Raw genomic sequence first — 21,963 nt, forward strand, 5'->3', positions numbered from 1 at the left:
CCTTAAAACCCCCTAGAGTCTATTGACGCACCAATCTATATAAAAATCTGTCAGTTTAAGCTAGATTTATCAGTTTTTTTGCATGGGCTGCATCTCAATCCGCATATGTTGCACGTTCCGCATCTGCGGTGGAAAGTGACAGAGCTACAGTGCTGTTTGTCAGACCACGAGACATCCCGAAAATCTGTCTTCTCACGAAAACCTCTGTAGCATCCGAACGGTTTGGCCTAAAAAACTCTATAGAAAGTGGAGACTCACAAAGATGATTGTGTTCTCTGTTTTGTTCTACGATCCCCACAAGAGTCACAGGACTTATCTAAAGGCAACCCATACAAATTAATGGAAGTATGGAGGTAGTTTAAAACCAACAAAAATAAGGTGTTAAATATGTGTCAAATAAATACAAATATTTCCTGAGGTTTCATATCTCCTTTTCCTTATGATTTATTGACTGTTTCTTGCCATTTTTGAATGTGTTAGTCAATGCGTTTCTATGGGCTATGGTAGTAAAATTCAATATTTTTGATACCTAAATGGGTCCTAAAATTCTAAATCAAATAGCTAACTGATCCATGGTATGACCTTCTTAAAACAATTCCATATGTCTGCTTAGAACCACCCCCCCAACAACTTAGACTTTTAAAAGATTTTTATGAATATCTTTAGCAGATCCCTTTGGGTTCCCTGTCCACTCAATTCACATTTCATGGGCTTTAGTTATTGCATTCTTGTCTTCATCAACTTTTATATCACAAAACACCTACATGTTATTATGAAACAGTGTTAAGTTAACCCACATCTTCTTCACACACACACACACACACACACACACACACACACACACACACACACACACACACACACACACACACACACACTTTTTAATCAATAAAAGCTGTAGATTAAATCAGAACCATCCCACCCAACAGCTTAGACTTTTAAGAGTTTTTTATGAATATCTTTTGCAGATCCCTTTGGGTTCCCTGTCCACTCAATTAACATTTCATGGGCTTTAGTTATTGTCGTCTTGTCTTCATCAACTTTTATATCACAAAACACCTACATGTTATTATGAAACATTGTTAAGTTAACCCACATCTTCCTTACACACACACACACACACACACACACACACACTTTTTTAATCAATAACAGCTGTAGATTAAATCATAGTAAATACAGCTTAGAGGTGTCTCTACAGGGGTATTTAATCATGTCAAAAAACATTTTATAGCTTAATATTTGTGTTTTTTAATTGTATTGTGCTTGTGTACAGTTGCTATTGACATAATAACATAGTCTATTCTATGTGTTGTTATTTAATTTGTGTATTATGACCCATAACTTTAATAATACTGTTTTTGATTCGTATCCATCACATTCACTACATCTACATCATATATTTTACTGTATGTACGCATATCCATGCTGTTAGAATATCTAGCATTGGGATATCTATAATGCTACATGGCCAGTTTGCCAACCGGTTGTCATATGCGATAATGTTTGAAACGGTATGCAGTGTAAGCTGAATGTGTGAGCTAGGGTGCTTATTTAATATTCATATAGAAAGCTTGTGCTCTCAGAGACTCAAAAAACTCCCAAAACCAAATCTTTGATTAATGTGTGACCAAAGTATTCTTTCATTAAATAAATGATCAATTCTTATGTCAAATGGTTTCACATTTAAGATTTGTTTCATGTTAATCCCTTTGCTAAAGTTATTTATTTTGAGAATTTGATGATGTTGATATGCATAATTGGTGTATGGAAAACCAGAATTGGACTTTGTGACATTTTGCCGATGGAATAGTTGGGATAGCTGTGGTTAAGTACTGGCTGGATGGCTTGGCTGCATAGATGAGTTACAGCACAAATATCACTACATTCATTACTGTGAATCAATAAAAACCATCATGATACAAGTTGTCTCCCCTATCTGTTTCTTTCTCCTCATATTACTTCTCTTGACTGTATTCTCAGGTCAGGACTATTTCCTGACCCTGTGACATGACTTGGAAAAACTCGGGGCTCTTTTTCCCTCTTCAGATCACATGATTGAGAAAAACTCAAGAGCATTGAACTTTAACAGCATTTGCCACAATGCTGTTAAAGTACTTTTTATTTTGGAGAATTGGCCACAGTGAGTGCCGGCATCTGTCCCATCCCAGCTCAAAAAATTATTCGAATAGCCAATTAAGGCCACCATTAGTGGAATCAGGTATGTCAGAGCTGGGCTGAAACAAAAACCTGCACACACTACAACCCTTCATGACTGGAGCTGCCTATCCCTGTCCTACACGCTCCGTAACAAAATTATAACGAGTACCGTTTATACTTTTATAAGTGTTTGAGTAATGGTAAAAACTATTTCAAGAGTCTGCTGAAAAGTAGAAGTTGTAGAAAAAAACTAGTTTTAATGTTAGCTTTTCTGTTACTGAAATTTATTTATAAATGTTTTTATTTCACCTTTATTTAACGAGCTAGGACAGCAGCAAAAGAGCAAGAGGGTAAGTAATAATATGGGGACGAGGTAGTCGGATGTGCTATTTACAGATTGGCTGTGCACAGGTACAGTGATCGGTAAGCTGTTCAGACAGCTGATACTTAAAGTTAGAGAGGGAGATAAGACTCCAGCTTCAGAGATTTTTGCAATTCGTTCCAGTCATTGGCAGCAGAGAACTGGAAAGAAAGGCAGCCAAAGGAAGTGTTGGCTTTGGGGATGACCAGCGCAATATACTTGCGGGAGCGCGTCCTACAGGTGGGTGCTGCTATGGTGACCAGTGAGCTGAGATAAGGCGGGGCCTTACCTAGCAAAGACTATAGATTATCTAGAGCCAGTGGGTTTGGCGACGGATATGTAGTGAGGGCCAGCCAACGAGAGCATACAGGTTGCAGTGGTGGGTAGTATATGGTGCTTTCGTGATAAAACGGATGGCACTGTGATAGACTACATCCAGTTTACTGAGTAGAGTGTTGGGGGCTATTTTGTAAATTACATCGCCGAAGTCAAGGATCGGTTGGATAGGCAGTTTTACAAGGGTATGTTTGGCGGCATGAGTGAAGGAGGCTTTGTTGCGAAATAGGAAGCCGATTCTAGATTTAATTTTGGATTGGATAAGCTTAATGTGAGTCTGGAAGGAGAGTTTACAGTCTAACCAGACACCTAGGTATTTGTAGTTGTCCACAAAGTTGTCCACTAAGTCAGAACCGTCCAGAGTAGTGATGCTAGTCGGGCGAGAGGGTGCTGGCAGCAATCGGTTGAAGAGCATGCATTTAGTTTTACTAGCATTTCTGCGTAGAGGTGGATCAGAGAATCACCAGCAGCAAGAGCAACATCATTGATATATACAGAGAAAAGAGTCGGCCTGAGAATTGAACCCTGTGGCACCCCCATAGAGACTGCAGGCCCTCCGATTTGACACACTGAACTCTATCTGAGAAGTAGTTGGTAAACCAGGCGAGGCAGTCATTTGAGAAGCCAAGGCTATTAAGTCTGCCGATAAGAATGTTGTGATTGACAGAGTCGAAAGCCTTGGCCAGGTCGATGAAGACGGCTGCACAGTACTTTCTTTTATCGATGGCGGTTATGATATTGTTTAGGACCTTGAGCATGGCTGAGGTGCACCCATGACCAGGTCGGAAACCAGATTGCATAGTGGAGAAGGTACGGTGGGATTCGAAATGGTCGGTGATCTGTTTATTAACTTGCTTTCAAAGATTTTAGAAAGGCAGGGCAGGATTGATATACAGTTGAAGTTGGAAGAATTCCAGAAAATGATGTCATGGCTTTAGAAGCTTCTGATAGGCTAATTGACATCATTTGAGTCAATTGGAGGTGTACCTCTGGATGTATTTTAAGGCCTACTGACATACTCAGGCCTCTTTGCTTGACATCGGAGAAATCAGGCAAGACCTCAGAAAAAAATTGTAGACCTCCACAAGTCTGGTTCATCCTTGGGAACAATTTCCAAATGCCGGAAGGTAACATGTGTATCTGTACAAACAATTGTACGCATGTATAAACACCATTGGACCACGCAGCTGTCATAACGCTCAGGAAGGAGACACGTTCTGTCTCCTAGAGATGAACGTACTTTGGTGCGAAAAGTGCAAATCAATTCCAGAACAACAAGGACCTTGTGAAGATGCTGGAGGAAACATGTACAGAAGTATCTATACACACAGTAAAATGAGTCCTATATCGACATAACCTGAACAGACGCTCAGCAAGGAAGAAGCCACTGCTCCAAAATTGCCATTTAAAAAAGCCAGACTACGGTTTGCAACTGCACATGGGGACAAAGATTGTTATTTTTGGAGAAATGTCCTCTGGTCTGATGAAACAAAAATAGAACTGTTTGGCCATAATGACCATTGTTATGTTTGGAGGGACTGGTGCACTTCACAAATTAGATGGCATCATGAAGGAGAAACATTATGTGGATATATTGAAGCAACATCTCAAGACATCAGTCAGGAAGTTAAAGCTTGGTCACAAATGGGTCTTCCAAATGGACAATGACCCCAAGCATACTTCCAAAGTTGTGGTAAAATGGCTTAAGGACAACAAAGTCAAGGTATTGGAGTGGCCATCACAAAGCCCTGACCTCAAAAAAAATATTTGTGGACAGAACTGAGAAAGCGTGTGCGATCAAGGAGGCCTACAAACCTGACTCAGTTACACCAGCTCTGTCAGGAGGAATGGGCCAAAATTCACCAAAATTATTGTGGGAAGCTTGTGGAAGGCTATCCGAAACATTTGACCCAAGTTAAACAATTTAAAGGCAATGCTACCAAATACTAATGTGTATGTGTATGTAAACCTGTGTATGTAAACTTCTAACTCACTGGGAACGTGATGAAAGAAATAAAAACTAAAATAAATCATTCGCTCTACTATTATTCTGACATTTCACATTCTTATAATAAAGTGGTGATCCTAACTGACCCAAGACAGGACATTTTTACTAGGGATAAATGTCAGTCATTGTGAAAAATGTATTTGGCTAAGGTGTATGTAAACTTCCGACTTCAACTATAGGTCTATAACAGTTTGGGTCTAAAGTGTCTCCACCTTTGAAGAGGGGGATGACCACGGCAGCATTCCAATCTTTGGGGATCTCAGACAATACTAAAGAGAGGTTGAATAGGCTAGTAATGGGGCTGCAACAATTTCGGCTGATAATTTTAGAAATAGAGGGTCTAGATTGTCTAGCCCAGCTGATTTGTAGGAATCCAGATGTTGCAGTTCTTTCAGGGTTTGGGCAAGTTGCTGTAGGGGGTGCTGAGATGTTGGCCGGTATAGGGGTAGCCAGGTGGAAAACATGGCCAGCCGTGGAAAAATGCTTATTGAAGGTACAAATTTCAGTTTGAATAAGCTAGCCTTAGCTCTCCTAACTGACTGAGTGTATTGGTTCTTGACTTCCCTGATAAGTTGCATATCGCGGGGTTATTCGATGCTAATGTAGAATGCCACAGGATGTTTTTGTGCTGGTCAAGGGCAGTCAAGTCTGGGGTGAACCAAGAGCTATATCCGTTGTTAGTTCTACAGTTTTTTGAATGGGGCATGCTTATTTAAGATGGAGAGGAAAGCACTTTTGAAGAGCCACCAGGCATCCTCTACTGACAGGATGAGGTCAATATCCTTCCAATATCCTTCCAAAATAGAACTGTTTGGCCACAATGACCATTGTTATGTTTGGAGGAAAAAGGGGGAGGCTTGCAAGCCGAAGAACACCATCCCAACCGTGAAGCACGGGGGTGGCAGCATCATGTTGTGGGGGTGCTTTGCTGAAGTGTCTGGGCCAGGTCGATTAGAAAGGCCTGCTTGCTGAAGTGTCTTAGGGAGTGTTTGACAGTGATGAGGGGTGGTCGTTTGACCGCGGACCCATTAAGAACGCAGGCAACAAGGCAGTGATCGCTGAGATCCTGGTTGAAGACAGCAAAGGTGTATTTAGTGGGCAGGTTGGTCAGGATGATATCTATGAGGGTGCCCATGTTTACGGATTTAGGGTTGTACCTGGTAGGTTGCTTGATAATTTGTGTGAGATTGAAGGCATCTAGCTTAGATTGTAGGACGACCGGGGTGCTAAGCATATTCCAGTTAAGGTCACATAACAGTATAAACTCTGAAGACAAATGGGGGGGCAATTAATTCACATAGGGCACAGCTGGGGGCTGAGGGGGGTCTATGACAAGAGGCAACAGTGAGGGACATTTCTGGAAAGGTGGATTTTTAAAAGTAGAAGCTCGAACTGTTTGGGTACAGACCTGGATAGCATGACACAAGTCTGCAGGCTATCTCTGCAGTAGATTGCAACTCCACTCCTTTTGGCAGTTCTATCTTGGCGGAAAATGTTGTAGTTGGGGGATGGACATTTCTGAATTTTTGGTGGCCTCCTGACCTTAAGCCAGGATTCAGACACAGCTAGGACATCAGGGTTGGTGGAGTGTGCTAAAGCAGTGAATAAAACAAACTTAGGGAGGAGGCTTCTGATGTTAACATGCATGAAACCAAGGCTTTTACGGTTACAGAAGTCAACAAATGAGAGCGCCTGGGGAATGGGAGTGATGCTGGGGGCTGCAAGGCCTGGGTTAACCTCTACATCACCAGAGGAACAAAGGAGGTGTAGGGTAAGTGTACGGCTAAAGGCTAAAATAACTGGTCTTCTAGTGCATTCGGAACAGAGAGTAAAAGGAGCAGATTTCTGGGCGCGGAAGAAAAGATTCAAGGCATAATGTACAGACAGGGGTATGGTCAGATGTGAGTACAGTGGAGGTAAGCCTAGTTGTTACTTGAGTGACGATGAGAGAGGTTTTGTCTCTAAAGGCACCATTTAAGCCAGGTGCGGTCACCACATGTGTGGGGGATGGAACATAAGGGATAGCTAAGCCATATTGAGCAGGGCTGGAGGCTCTACAGTGAAATAAGACTAAAATTACTAACCAAAACAGCAATAGACAAGGCATATTGACATTAGGGAGAGGCATGTGTAGCCGAGTGATCATAGGTGCCAGTGAGTAGTTAGGCGAGCTGGAGGGACGGCGATTCAGACAGCTAGTAGGTCGGGGCTAGCAGCAGGCTAGCAGATGGGCCTCAGGGGGATGTCGCAATGGGAGAGCCTGTTGAAACCTCCTCGGACGGTTATGTCGGAAGACCAGTCGTGATGGATTGGCGGGGCTCCGTGTCAGCAGCAAAGGGTCCAGGCCAATTGGCAGAAGAGGTATTGAAGCCCAGGAATTATCTGATGGATTTCTTCGGCTAGCCGGGAGAAGGGATTAGCTCAAGGCTAGCTCCAGGCTAACTGGTGCTTGCTTCGGGACAGAGATGTTAGACAGGAGTAGCCACTCGGATAGCAGCTAGCTAGCTGAGATGATCCGGAGTGAAGGTTCAGAGCTTGCTGTAGGAATCCGGAGATGTGGTAGAGAAAAGCAGTCCGATATGCTCTGGGTATATATCGCACTGTGCAGACTGGCAGGAGTTGCCTGGGCTGAGGCTGCCAGTCCGAGTTAACGGTGATGAACGCTAGCAGTGGCTAACTGACTACTAGCTAGTAGCTAGTTAGCTGGCTAGCTTCTGAAGGGGGTTCCGGTTCAAAAGTGTAAAAATATCCATACCACGTTGTGTGAGGCGGGTTGCAGGAGAGTATGTTCAGTCCGTAGATGGAAAATGAGATTAAAAATAATGAAAATATATACAAAGAAAAACGATATATACAAGGGAAGGGACAAGACAATCAAAACAGACAACCCACTGCTACTCCGTCTTGGATCCGAAATCATATGCAAATACTCAGCACAGATCATTCCTGTGGGGAAGTGAGAAAACCCCAAAATATTTCTGTAACTAAAGTACACACGGCCCTTTTGAAACTAATGGTTGAATTCAAGAATTTCAAACTGTGGTATGGGAGTGGTGGGTTGAAAGCACCCAAATGTTACAAAATGTTTTATTAAAAATGAAAGTTTGATTTGATAACCAAACCAAACACCTGACACACACAAAACATTCCCTGGCTGGTTTCTTTCACATACATACACACGCGCACGCGCACACGCACACGCACGCGCACGCACACACACACCAAACTCAATACAGACTTAAAACAGATGCTTAGGATGGACAAAAGACTTGAAAGAGACGCACCTGGGATAGTGTACATACCTTACATACATGCATGCACGAACACGAACACACACACACACACACACACAGACACACACTCAGACACACATTTCAAAGATGCCTGCTTATCGTGAGAGATCGGAACATGAGATAGCGAGCGCCAGAGAGCGATGGAGAGAGGGAGACAGAGAGAGTGGGAGCTTAAAGAGAGAGGGAGGTGAGTTGATAAACACCCCGCCAGCCGCCCTGTTCTTGTTTTATCCTGACTGAACTAGTCTGCTTTCTGTTAGCAACACGTGTTGTTGTTATGAGAACCAGCGGTAGTACCAGACCCAGCCAGCCTGCCCCCTCAGGGGATCTCAGGGCTGGCTACAATGGGGACTGTGTTCACCTCTCAATGACAGACCTGTCTCTGTATACGACCCACACCCTGTCACTGATATCTATAGACATTCATCTTTTCATTGACATAGAGCTGGAATGGATAGAACTGTCATTCACCCTACATAGAACTGGACTGATAGTTCTATGTCACCTACATAGAACCATATTGATACAGTATAACTGTCATTCACCCTTTCACTGACATAGAGCTAGTGTGGATAGAACTGTCATTCACACTATCATCTTCATAGAACTGGAATGGATAGAAATCTGTCATATACAATGGATGGGTGTCTTCTTCCTGAATGGCCTAGGCGCTATGATAATCTGATCCTAGATCTGTGGTTAAGGGTGACTTCTACCTTGCGTTTACAGGAACTGTGACTGGTAGAAACATCATAGGCCTACATGTCTATGGTCCCCACTGCCAGGTCGGCAGGCCTGTTGAACGCGGAACGAGGGAGAGCTCAATTTATTGTTTTTGAAAGTTTTGAAAGTCTGGAAAAAGTGTTTTATTGAAAATGTTTGGTTACTAGCTAGCTACCTTTTGAGTTTGGATCCTGTGACGCGGTTGGCATCTGTTACTGGGACCGTTGCTATCTGTCCAGGGATCCTGCCGGCCAAGGTGCTGAGGAGTTGCTTGGCGTAGCAGCTAGCCTAGCTGCCTACCAACCTAGCAGGGTTTCCTTGAGTGTTTGAACGCAGGGACCGCGGACTGCGAGGAGTAACAGCGTAGCCTACATTGCCATGACAAAGACCAAAGCCGGTGGGAGTACCATTGAGGATAGTGGTGTCGCTCTATCAAAGGTGAAGGATCTTTTAAACAAACAAAAATTGTTTTACAGGCAGTTGTTACAACAACTGGGGTGTTTTAGGCCACAAAGTGCTAACAGTCAGTATCTAAATAATGTTTGTGAAATGCTTGGTAGTGTATGTGATGTAAACGGAAGGTCTACTTTCTCGGGGACCTGAATATTGACTAGTTTTCATCAAGCTGTCTGCTCAAGAAGAAGTTTCTCACTGTAACCAGTGCCTGTAATCTGGTTCAGGTTATTAAACGACCCACCAGGGTGTTTACAAACACTACAGGAACAAGATCATCCACATGTATTGTTCACATTTTTACTAACACTGTAGAACATGTTCTAAATCTGTATCCTATTGGATGCAGCGATGGAAATATAGTGGCTATATCTAGGAGAACCAAAGTTCCAAAAGTTGTGTATAATAGTGTATAAGATCGTACAAAATATTTTGTTGTGACTCTTTATGTGGATAATGTAAAAAATATGTGTTGATCTGATGTGATTAATTGTCACGTGTGCTCCCTCTCCGGCCTCAAGGTCACCAGGCTGCTCGTTATGGCTCAAACCTGTCACCATTGTTACATGCACCTGCGCATCATCAGACTCACCTGGACTCCGTCACCTCCTTGATTACCTGCCCTATATATGTCACTCCCTTTGATTCCTTCCCCAGGTGGCATTGTTTCTGTTTCAGTTTCCTGTCTGTGCGTTGTTCGTGTTTCTTGTTTTGTTCATTTGTTTATTAAATTATGCACTCCCTGAACTTCCTAAATTATGCACTCCCAGCGCACACGTTACAGAATGACACCTCACCAAAGGGAAGCATCAGGTGGTGTTTTTATTTGTTTTGTGTTGGAAGTGATGTCGAGTCCGGGTGTCCGAACCGGAGCTACCTTGGAGGCCTCAGCCGGTTTGTCGGGTTCCCCTGCCTCAGCTGGCTCGAGGGGTTTCCATATCTCAGCGGGATCGATAGGCTCCCATGCCTCAGCTGGCTCGAGGGGTTTCCATATCTCAGCGGGATTGATAGGCTCCCATGCCTCAGCTGGTGAACAGGTTCCCTGTGCCTCGACCGAGGCAACCGGGGAGGTCTCAGCTGGCTCATCAGGCTCTCACACCTCAGCCGGTTTGTCAGGTTTCTGCGCCTAAGCGGAAGCGACCGGTCCGCTCCGGATCCCCGGGATCGTCCCTTTGGTTGGCGTCCTGCGGCTGGAGCCAAATGTGCTGGGGAGGGGGTACCATCACATATGCTCTCTCTCCGGCGCCCTAGGTCGCCATGTTCTCGCGTCTCAGCCGGACTAACAGGTTTCCCGTGCCTCAGCAGAGGTGTCCGCTCCTGATCCCCGGGATCGTCATTTTGGTCGGCGTACTGCTGCTGGAGCCGTGTGTCGGGGAGGGGGTACTGTCACGTGTGCTCCCTCTCCGGCCTCTAGGTCACCAGGCTGCTCGTTATGGCACACACCTGTCACCATTGTTACGCGCACCTGCGCGTCAGATTCACCTGGACTCCATCACCTCGTTGATTACCTGCCCTATAGATCACTCCCTTTGGTTCCTTCCCCAGGCATCATTGTTTCAGTTTCCTGTCTGTGCGTTGTTCGTGTTTCTTGATTTTTTCATTTGTTTATTAAACTATGCACTCCCTGAACTTGCTTCCCGACTCTCAACATTACATTAATAAGGAACATCCAGACACTAAACTTGATGAATTTATGAAAAGGCTTCTTCCAATTATTGATAAACATGCACCTGTTAAGAAACTGACTGTTAGAACTGTTAAGGCTCCATGGATTGATGAGGAATTGAAAAACTGTATGGTTGAAAGAGATGGGGCAAAAGGAGAGGCTAATAAGTCTGACTGTACATCTGACTGGCTGACTTACTGCAAATTGAGAAATGATGTGACTAAACTCAACAAAAGAAGAAGAAACCATATCATGAAGCCAAGATGAATGATATAAAGAATGATGGAAAATGATGGAGTGCTTAAAATTTAACTATGGGCAGAAAGACAAAATTCAACTTCATCATTCATCGAATCAGATGGCATATTCATCACAAAACCATTTGGTGTTGCCAATCATTTTAATAATTACTTCATTGGCAAAGTGGTCAAACTTAGGGCAAAAATGCCAACAACAAACACTGTGACATCGTATTCATGCAACAAATATAAATAATGAAAGAAAAGAACTGCAAGTTTGAATTTTGTAAAGTTAGTGTGGGAGAGGTCGAAACATTGTTATCGATCAATAATGACAAATCTCCTGGCATTGACAACTTAGACGGAAAGCTACTGAGGATGGTATATGACTCTATGGCCACTCCTATCTGTCACATCTTTAATCTGAATGTAGAGGAAGGTGTTTGTCCTCAGGCCTGGAGGGAAGCTACCCAAGAGTCGTATCAGCTTGCTGCCAGCTCTTAGTTGGAAAAAATGGTGTTTGACCAAATACAATGCTTTTTCTCTGTAAACAAATTGACAACAGACGCTCATCATACTTATAAAGAAGGACACTCAACATGTACTGATGATTGGTAGAAAGAAATTGATAATACCATTGTGGGAGCTGTACTGTTAGACTTTCAGTGCAGCCTTCAATATTATTGACAATAACCTGTTGTGGAGAAAAATTATGTTTTATGGCTTTTCAACCTCTGCCATATTGTGGATTCAGAGATATCTATCTAATAGAACTCAGAGGGTTTTCTTTAATGGAAGCTTCTCTAATGTTATACATGTAGAGTGTGGTGTACCGCAAGGCAGCTCTCTAGGCCGTATTTTTATTTTGTGAATGACCTGCCACTAGCATTAAATAAAGCCTGTGTGTCACTGTATGCTGATTATTCAACCATATACGTGTCAGCAACCACAACTAATGAAATCACTGAAAGCCTTAACAAGGAGTTGCAATCAGTTTTGGAATGGGTGGCCAGTAAAACTGGTCCTGAACATCTCTAAAACTAAGAACATTTTATTTGGTACAAATCATTCCCTAAACTCTAGACCTCAGCTGAATCTGGTAATGAATGGTTTGGCTGTTGATGAGGCTAAATTACTTGGTGTTACCTTAGATTGTAAACTATCATGGTCAAAACATATAGATTCAATGGTTGTAATGATGGGGAGTGGTCTGTCCATAATAAAGAGATGCCCTGCTTTGTTGACAGCACACTCCAAAAAGCAAGTCCTGCAGGCTCTAGTTTTGTCTTATCTTGATTATTGTCCAGTCATCTGGTCAAGTGCTGCAAAGAAGGACCTAGTTAAGATGCAGCTGGCCCAGAACAGAGTGGCACGTCTTGCTCTTCATTGTAATCAGAGGGATAATATAAAGACTATACATTCCAGTCTCTCTTGGCTAAGAGTTGAGGAGAGACTGACTGCATCACTTCTTCTTTTTCTAAGAAACATCAATGTGTTGATAAGTCAACTTACACACAGCTCTGACACACACACTTATCCCACCAGACATGCCACCAGGGGTCTTTTCACAGTCTCCAAATCCAGAACAAATTCAAGAAAGTGTACAGTATTATACAGAGACGTTTTTGCATGGAACTCCCTTCCATCTCATATTGCTCAAATGAACAGAAAACCTGGCTTCATGTTTTGAGTGGACCCCAGGAAGAGTAGCTGCTGCTTTATCAACAGCTAATAGGGATCCTAGTAAAATACCAACTAGGGAGGTGTTGTGCTGTGGGTTGTCTTCCCAGCACCCAGGTTAGGCCTAGAGTTGTAGAATCTTAAGTTAATCACCCTGCGCAGAAGGGAATGCAAACTGGTATTGTATTTGAGGTTTTAATAGACTTCTAAAGTTAGTAAATTCCACTAAAATGTCAGACTTGATTTGCACTAACCTGAAATGTATCAACCACAAGAATGTCCATTCATTTTAATCCACTCAAGAATTCACATTTCCTGTTGCTGCAGGATAATTTTCCTGTCCTGAAAAACTGGTCAAATGAAGATCCTACATCTGTATATTGTATGGCCTGCTGTTGCCTGGCCAACCCCCTGTCCCTCTGAAGGACATCCAGACCATTCTGACTGTCACAGCATGTAAAGCATTATACAGCTCAAACCACTGAGCCGGACATTACTGGTTTAAACACACAGCTAATGATATGGCGCAGGCTTCTCTCATATAAAGTCAGGAGTGACACGTGGAAGATGGATGATACATGTGTGTGGGTGCACGAGTGCACAAATGTATGAGAGGTCATGCTTGTGTGCAAGTGTGTGTGTGTGCGTGCGTGCATGCTTGTGTGCATGCTTTGGTATCTGCATATGTGTGTGTGTTTGAATCCTCATCCCTATCCTCTCTAAAGTTGTTATTTGTGTATACGGTGAGTGTACAAAACATTAGGAACTCTTTCCATGACATAGACTGACCAGGTGAATGCAGGTGAAACGTACAATCCCTTATTGATGTCATCTGTTAAATCCACTTCAATCAGTGTAGATGAAGGGGAGGAGACAGGTTAAAGAATGATTTTGAAGCCTTGAGACAATTTAGACATGGATCGTGTATGCCTGCCCTTCAGAGGGTGAATGGGCAAGACAAAAGATTTAAGTGCCTTTGAACGGGGTATGGTAGAAGGTGCCAGGTGCACCGGTTTGTGTGTCAAGAAATGCAACGCTGCTGGGTTTTTCACGCTCAACAGTTTCCCGTGTGTATCAAGAATGGTCCCCCACCCAAAGGACATCCAACCAACTTGAAACAACTGTGGGAAGCATTGGAGGCAACATGGGCCAGCATCCCTGTGGAACGCTTTCGACACCTTGTAAAGTTCATGCCCCGATGAATTAAGGCTGGTGTAACTGAATATTAGGAAGCTGTTCTTAATGTTTTGTGCAGTCAGTATATTGAATAGAAACAGAGAGACAGACATCCTGATTGCGACACACATACACTAACACATCATACTCATCATCTAGAATGGCTCCTATATGCTAATGACTAGGGACTCAATTCAATAAAAACCCTATTTGCATAATTCTCCCATCATTTTGAGAGGATAACACATTTGACCGGACATATTCAATTTTCATCTGAGTAAACATAGGGTTATTAAATCATTCTTAATTTTACATTTTTCTTATAACCATGTGGGAGTGTACAGTAGATTAGACTCCAGAGAGTTTGTGTGACAGAAGAGTATGTTTAATATTTGTGTGTGTGTATGCATTAGTGTATGTGTGTGTGTCTGTCTGTGTGTTGTCGGTGTGCCCTTGAGCAAGGCACTTAACCGTGATTTGCTACAGGGGCACCGTACTACCATGACTGACCCTGTAAAACGACACATTTCACTGCACCTATGTGATGTATGTGACAATAACACATCTGTGTTCGTGAATGCTCGCCGCATGCATGTGTGTGAGCTCTGTGAGAGTACACATGCTATGGCCAGTCTCAGCCCAACTCCCTGACAATTATTGCTATATATACCTCTCTATATACCACTCCAAATGGCTACCACTAACCAGCCTGATTATAGGCTGGAGCAAGGAGAGAGGGTTGCAGAGGGAGAAGAGAGAGAGAGAAAGGAGGCAGAGTGAGATTAAGATTAAATTAAACGAGGGTGAGGGAGAGAGAAATGAAAGATCTCAGTGTCTAACGCGGTTTCTTTTCCTTTTTCCTCCTGCTTTATCTCTTCTCCACCTGCACTTGATTAATAAAAACTTGACAGGCAAAAACAATTTTTCAAATTTCTTATTTCTCCAATTCCCAATCCCCATATTGTTTTCACCTAGCCTTCACCATCAAATCATGAAGAAGAATTGTCAAGATGCTTTTAGACTAGGTTATAGTGTAACGTTCTTCAATGACCACAGTTCTATACTGGCAGGATGATGGCAGTCCTATATTGCATTCTATCTTCTGAATATCACATACTTTCTGCTGTATACACTAGAAAATAAAACAAATGTAAAAAATCACAGCGCCTCGCTACAGAACATTACTAGAGTAGTGCCGCCCTCTACTGGTAGGTTATGAAACTACGTTGAGCGCTCAATGGTCGACTAGGAGAGATTAAAGAAGGAAGAAAGAAAAATACATTCTTAACATTTGAGGGATATTTGAGGGCTAAAGGTAGAATTTAATTTCACTACAAGAAGTTATCCGTAATTGTACTAAGGCTACCACCTCATCCACAGAAGAAAGGAAAAGAGGCCTGAAGATGGAGTGATGAGAGAGAGGACAGGCGAGGGACAGAGAGAGAGACATATGAGGTTGGGTCAGTCTAGGACAGAGAGAGTTGAAGGTCCTGACACAGACACAGACATTGAGAAGGAGAGTTATGACCGATAGCTACATCACGCACTCACGCCTGGCCACATTCCTCGTCATACTGTAGACATTCCTGAGACCTAGAGGCTTATATAGAGATATCTCTCTCTCTCTCTCTTTTTCTCTCTCTTCCTCTCTCTATCTCTTTCTCCCCCCACTCTCTCTCTCTCTCTCTCTTTCTCCCTCTCTTTCTCTCTCTCTCCCTTCTGTCTCCCATCCCCCATTATTTTCCTCGTTCCCCATGTCACCACTTACAGCCAGTTACAGTAGCTGAGTCACAGTGTCTTTATTTAGACTGTTGTCCCTTGTGTCTTGCCATTGTCACTTTGGCTTGCTCTATGAGGGTAAAGGGGCTGGTTCACTCTTACTGTTCAGCATTCTGTGACAAGTGTATCTGTCTAGACATCCTATAGAGATAACATGTCACATATCAGTGACCCTCGTGGGTCCATTCTGCGAAATGGTTTAAACTGTGCTCTCTGGGGCACTGGAAAGAGTAGTCTACACACTGCAATACATAATGATACGTCAAGGCTGAGTTAAGAGTTAGCCCACTGCATGAGCTAAAGCCTAGGCAATAGCTCTGGGAGCTAACATGAGCCACCGGGTCCCACTGGAAACACAGTACAGAGTGTTGATAATAAGTAAAGTGGTGAAGAGCAGAACCAAAGAGTTAGAATTAATCAAAGCAATGTTCCATGGTTGTTACACTGGCGGCTAGAATAATGATATAAATTCTGAATTCTTGAACCTAGACTTGCGGCCATATTTGGTGTACACATTTGAATGGCTGATAAATTTAGAGTTAGAATTAGAAAAACTTTATTGTCCACACAATGTGGAAAAATGCCTTCGGGTTCACAATAATTTATGTTTATTATAACAATTTGCATTGTTACGCCATGTTGGGTGTACTGGCCAAGAAACCAGACACTGAGGGGTTTTGTCCTTTCTACTAATCCGAATTCTCGGCCCCCTCATGTGTGGAAGCCATACCATCCCTGTATCTGAAACCAGCATGATCATATTCTCTCTCCTCCCATCTCCATCTCCCTCTTCCTTCCTCCCTTTGTCTCTCTCTCTCCTCCCATCTCCATCTCCCTCCTCCTTCCACCACTGCCTACATCACTAGTTTATCCGTTTGAATAAAATGCAAAATAGTAGCTAGCAAGATGAAGATGAGTGCATTTCACAAGTGGCTAGTATGCATCAACTACTTTAACTGAAACCACTGAAAAGGTTTTTCCTGCACACTTTGGTTTTCAATTGCGTCGTTTTGTCATGTCTGCCTCGTGATTTGTTGGGAGAGTCCCGGGATCCCCCCCCCCCCCCCCCCGTCGACATAGGCAGTGACATAGTTCCTCTATGCCAAGAGAGTACACAATTGATTGAAACGAGACCCTAGTCTCTGTGTGACCTAGGGAAGGGTTTTAGAAGACTATCCCTCTCCCCCCTCTCTCTCACACTCTCTTCATCCATTTAGGTAAAAGCAGAAAAGCAGCGGGATCGAATTAGAACTACGGGACGGTTTTTAACAGAAACGCTCGTTGGCCCGCCTCACTCCAATGACGCGCATAATTGGAAGCATCTTGGCATGAAGATATAGCCGAAATGGCATATCAATAGGGTACTGCATCCCAAATGACACCCTATTCCCTACATAGAGCACTACTATTGACCATAGCCCTATGGGCCCTAGTCAAAAGTAATGTACTATATAGGGAATAGGGTGCAGTTTGGGACGTAATCAGGCTCTCACTGCAAGGGCATGGAGATAAGGAGAGGCTGCCTGTCTTTAACAGGTCTTGTCCAAGATAAGGTCAAGGGTCTCCTGCCTAATAATGAGGAAGGATGCGCCCCAAATGGCCCCCTATTCCCTATATACTGTAGTGCGTTACTTTTGACCAGGTCCCATAGGGTAGTGCACTATGTAGGACATAGGATGCCCTTTGGGACACATTCAAAGAGAATGTACATTGAGGGTAGTCTTACATACAAATAACTGTGAAACGTGTGAAGCACTGGTGTGAACAGCTATGCAGTATCTTTCTGAAATAACACAGAAAGTAATGATTGTATTGTAGTCATCCGAAGCTGGGACAAGCAAACAGTTTCTGTTGTCATGGCTCACGGTGGGTTCATTCTGTATCCATGTGTAGTAGCTAGTTCTCTCCACCGTGTCCTCCTAGCTTCCTCATTGATATAAGAAACATGATGCAGCACAATAGTTGTATAGCACTGTACCTTCCAGTGTCTCAGCTTGATGTGACGGTTACAATCTCATTCTTTTGGGGAGTAACTCTAGTTTAAAGGCCCAAAATCACCTTTCTTTTTCATGTTCTCTCTCTACTGTTCTCTCTCTAGTTCTCTCTCCTTTACGGCAGGTGTAAATGTGCAGTGAAATATTTACCTGCAAGTTCTCCTCCCACAGTGCAGTAAAAATATAAATAATAAAATGTCAAATCTGAAATGCGAGCAGGCATGTGTATGTTTGTGTGTGTATGTGTGTGTGCCAGGATGTGTGTGCCAGGATGTGTGTCAGGATGTGTGTGTCAGGATGTGTGTGCCAGGATGTGTGTGCGAGGATGTGTGTGCCAGGATGTGTGTGTCAGGGTGTGTGTGTCAGGGTGTGTGTGCCAGGATGTGTGTGTCAGGGTGTGTGTGTCAGGGTGTGTGTGCCAGGATGTGTGTGTCAGGATGTGTGTGCCAGGATGTGTGTGTCAGGATGTGTGTGTCAGGATGTGTGTGTCAGGATGTGTGTGTCAGGATGTGTGTGCCAGGATGTGTGTCAGGATGTGTGTGTCAGGATGTGTGTGTCAGGGTGTGTGTGTGTCAGGGTGTGTGTGTGTCAGGGTGTGTGTGCCAGGATGTGTGTCAGGATGTGTGTGTCAGGATGTGTGTGTCAGGATGTGTGTGCCAGGATGTGTGTGTCAGGATGTGTGTTTCAGGATGTGTGTGCCAGGATGTGTGCCAGGATGTGTGTGTCAGGGTGTGTGTGCCAAGATGTGGGTGTCAGGATGTGTGTGGGGGGATGTGTGTGCCAGGATGTGTGTGCCAGGATGTGTGTGTCAGGATGTGTGTGGGGGGATGTGTGTGCCAGGATGTGTGTGCCAGGATGTGTGTGCCGGGATGTGTGTGGGGGGATGTGTGTGCCAGGATGTGTGTGCCAGGATGTGTGTGCCAGGATGTGTGTGTCAGGGTGTGTGTGTCAGGGTGTGTGTGTCAGGGTGTGTGTGCCAGGATGTGTGTGCCAGGATGTGTGTGCCAGGATGTGTGTGTCAGGGTGTGTGTGTCAGGGTGTGTGTGTCAGGGTGTGTGTGTCAGGGTGTGTGTGCCAGGATGTGTGTGCCAGGATGTGTGTGCCGGGATGTGTGTGTCGGGGTGTGTGTGCCGGGGTGTGTGTGCCGGAGTGTGTGTGCCGGGGTGTGTGTGCCAGGATGTGTGTGCCAGGATGTGTGTGACAGGATGTGTGTGCCAGAGTGTGTGTGCCAGGATGTGTGTGCCAGGATGTGTGTGACAGGATGTGTGTGCCAGAGTGTGTGTGCCAGGATGTGGGTGGGGGGGGATGTGTGTGCCAGGATGTGTGTGCTAGGATGTGTGTGCCAGAGTGTGTGTGCCAGGATGTGGGTGGGGGGGATGTGTGTGCCAGGATGTGTGTGTCAGGATGTGTGTGCCAGGATGTGTGTGCCAGGATGTGTGTGCCGGGAGGTGTGTGCTAGGATGTGTGTGCCAGAGTGTGTGTGCCAGGATGTGTGTGCCAGGATGTGTGTGACAGGATGTGTGTGCCAGAGTGTGTGTGCCAGGATGTGGGTGGGGGGGATGTGTGTGCCAGGATGTGTGTGTCAGGATGTGTGTGCCAGGATGTGTGTGACAGGATGTGTGTGCCAGAGTGTGTGTGCCAGGATGTGTGTGTGGTGGGATGTGTGTGCCAGGATATGTGTGTGTCAGGATGTGTGTGCCAGGATGTGTGTGCCAGGATGTGTGTGCCAGAGTGTGTGTGTGGTGGGATGTGTGTGCCAGGATGTGTGTGGTGGGATGTGTGTGCCAGGATATGTGTGTGTCAGGATGTGTGTGCCAGGATGTGTGTGCCAGGATGTGTGTGCCAGAGTGTGTGTGCCAGGATGTGTGTGCCAGGATGTGTGTGCCAGGATGTGTGTGCCAGGATGTGTGTGCCAGGATGTGTGTGCCAGGGTGTGTGTGGCAGGGTGTGTGTGTCAGGGTAGACCTCTCCAATGCAACGCAGACCTCTCCTCCCCCTCACAAATAAAAGCGTGTGCAATGCCGCATTAACCCTGCATCAGTATCACCCTTTTGACTTGAGACATTTTATTAGCGGCAGCCCTCACTCCTCCTCACCCTCCTCAACCCTCCTCATGTCTATTCTTCTCTACTGTAGTCTTGGCTGATGTAAAACATAGTTTATGGTGAGAGGGGGTAGAAGGGTGTGAGACAAGGGTTGGGTGACTGGCCACTATTCTTTGACCGCTATGGGTCTTCGTCAGGCTTCGAGCCAAGGTGTGTGTGCTTGCATGATTGTGTGCATGTCTGTGTGTGTATGTGTGTGTTTGTGTGTGCATGATTGCTTGTATGCATGATTGTGTGTGTGTGTTGTTTCTTGACTGCCCAGTGCCCACAGTAACCCCAGGGTATGTTTACCGCTAACCCCTTAGCATCTGCCAGTTCACCCACTGAACAGAACCCGTTTCTGCCAGGCTGTAAGGTGGAAATAGTCCTGAGTGTTTACACTCACTGTGGAAAACGAAATACCATACACTCCAATCCAGCTATGTGGCTTTGAATATCTCCACAAATACCCAATAAAACGACTCAAATAGAGCAAACATGTCCATGTATCAAATGTCAAAGACTCAATGGGATGTCATGCTACTAGGCTGTAAATTGTGTTTATAAATATTATTATCCAGGGCCCTTTATATCTATCATAGAATGGACCATACAGGTTGAATCTGTTTATTCTGGCCTTGGGGAGCCATATAGTTTAGAAAGCCTTGGACAGACTTCAACTAACTACACAAAGGTGATAAATAAAACCCATGTATTATTATTGTTATTTGTACCCCCACAGACCCTGCTAAACACGTGTAGCTGCTTTGTATAGTAGGAAAACATGCACTAGATGTGTTAGACTCCCCACACAACCAGATTACATCTTTGCAATTAATAAAAGGGCAACACACGCCATAATCTCTTTTGCTTGCAGTTCTGACAAATGTCTCCACTTGCCTTAGAGGGTGCATTGTCATAACAACCTGTTTTGTTCAGTTTTGCTAGCATGGCAAATTCTCAAGTAGTTTAAACCCCCTAGAGTCGATTGACGCACCAACATAATTGGCATCATAAAACAATCCCAATCAAAACCCCTCTGTTTAAAGGGTGACTGCACTTCCTGATTTGGCCTTATTTTAGATTTGGTTCATTAAGAAATGCTAGCGGCCATGAAAGTTGGTTTCGGTGTGTGGTTTGATGTGGGTGTTTCTTGTGTGTGTTCATAGGTGGGAAGAGTTAGACACATTCTTTTGCCAATTAGCTTCAGCTGGCTGGTGTGCAACTGTGGCAAAGTTGTTTTGACTTAGGATAGCCTATCTCCGGGGCTAGTTAAGGACGTCCATAAATGACACATGGTAAATGAGACAATATTTTTATGTTGCACACCTAATTTTCTCATTAAATGCTTTTAATATTTGTTGGCCTATATGAATTTGTACAATGTATAGTTTGTTTGAAGTTTTTAACATTTTGTGCTAATGCAATTTGTATATATTGTTACCGATTGTCCCTAACTATCTCCATAGGGATATCCAAAGTCAATTCAAATTGACCACAGCCATTACGACCGGGTCGCGTGCAGCTGCACTGTGCTGCCAGCGGTGGACATGTGGGCAGGATTGAAACAAACCCAACCTTCATTTATGTTGTGATGCAGTCACAACCACAAGTCTCAGAAAATTCTGTTTTGTTAGAATTAATGTCATGCAGTATCTTGTGTGTGCCAGGATGTGTGTGTCAGGATGTGTGTGCCAGGATGTGTGTGACAGGATGTGTGTGCCAGAGTGTGTGTGCCAGGATGTGGGTGGGGGGGATGTGTGTGCCAGGATGTGTGTGCTAGGATGTGTGTGCCAGAGTGTGTGTGCCAGGATGTGGGTGGGGTTTGTTTCAATCCTGCCCACATGTCCACCGCTGGCAGCACAGTGCAGCTGCACGCGACCCGGTCGTAATGGCTGTGGTCAATTTGAATTGACTTTGGATATCCCTATGGAGATAGTTAGGGACAATCGGTAACAATATATACAAATTGCATTAGCACAAAATGTTAAAAACTTCAAACAAACTATAC

This window comes from Salvelinus alpinus, chromosome 3, assembly GCF_045679555.1.
Source record: "Salvelinus alpinus chromosome 3, SLU_Salpinus.1, whole genome shotgun sequence".
NCBI lineage: Eukaryota > Metazoa > Chordata > Actinopteri > Salmoniformes > Salmonidae > Salvelinus > Salvelinus alpinus.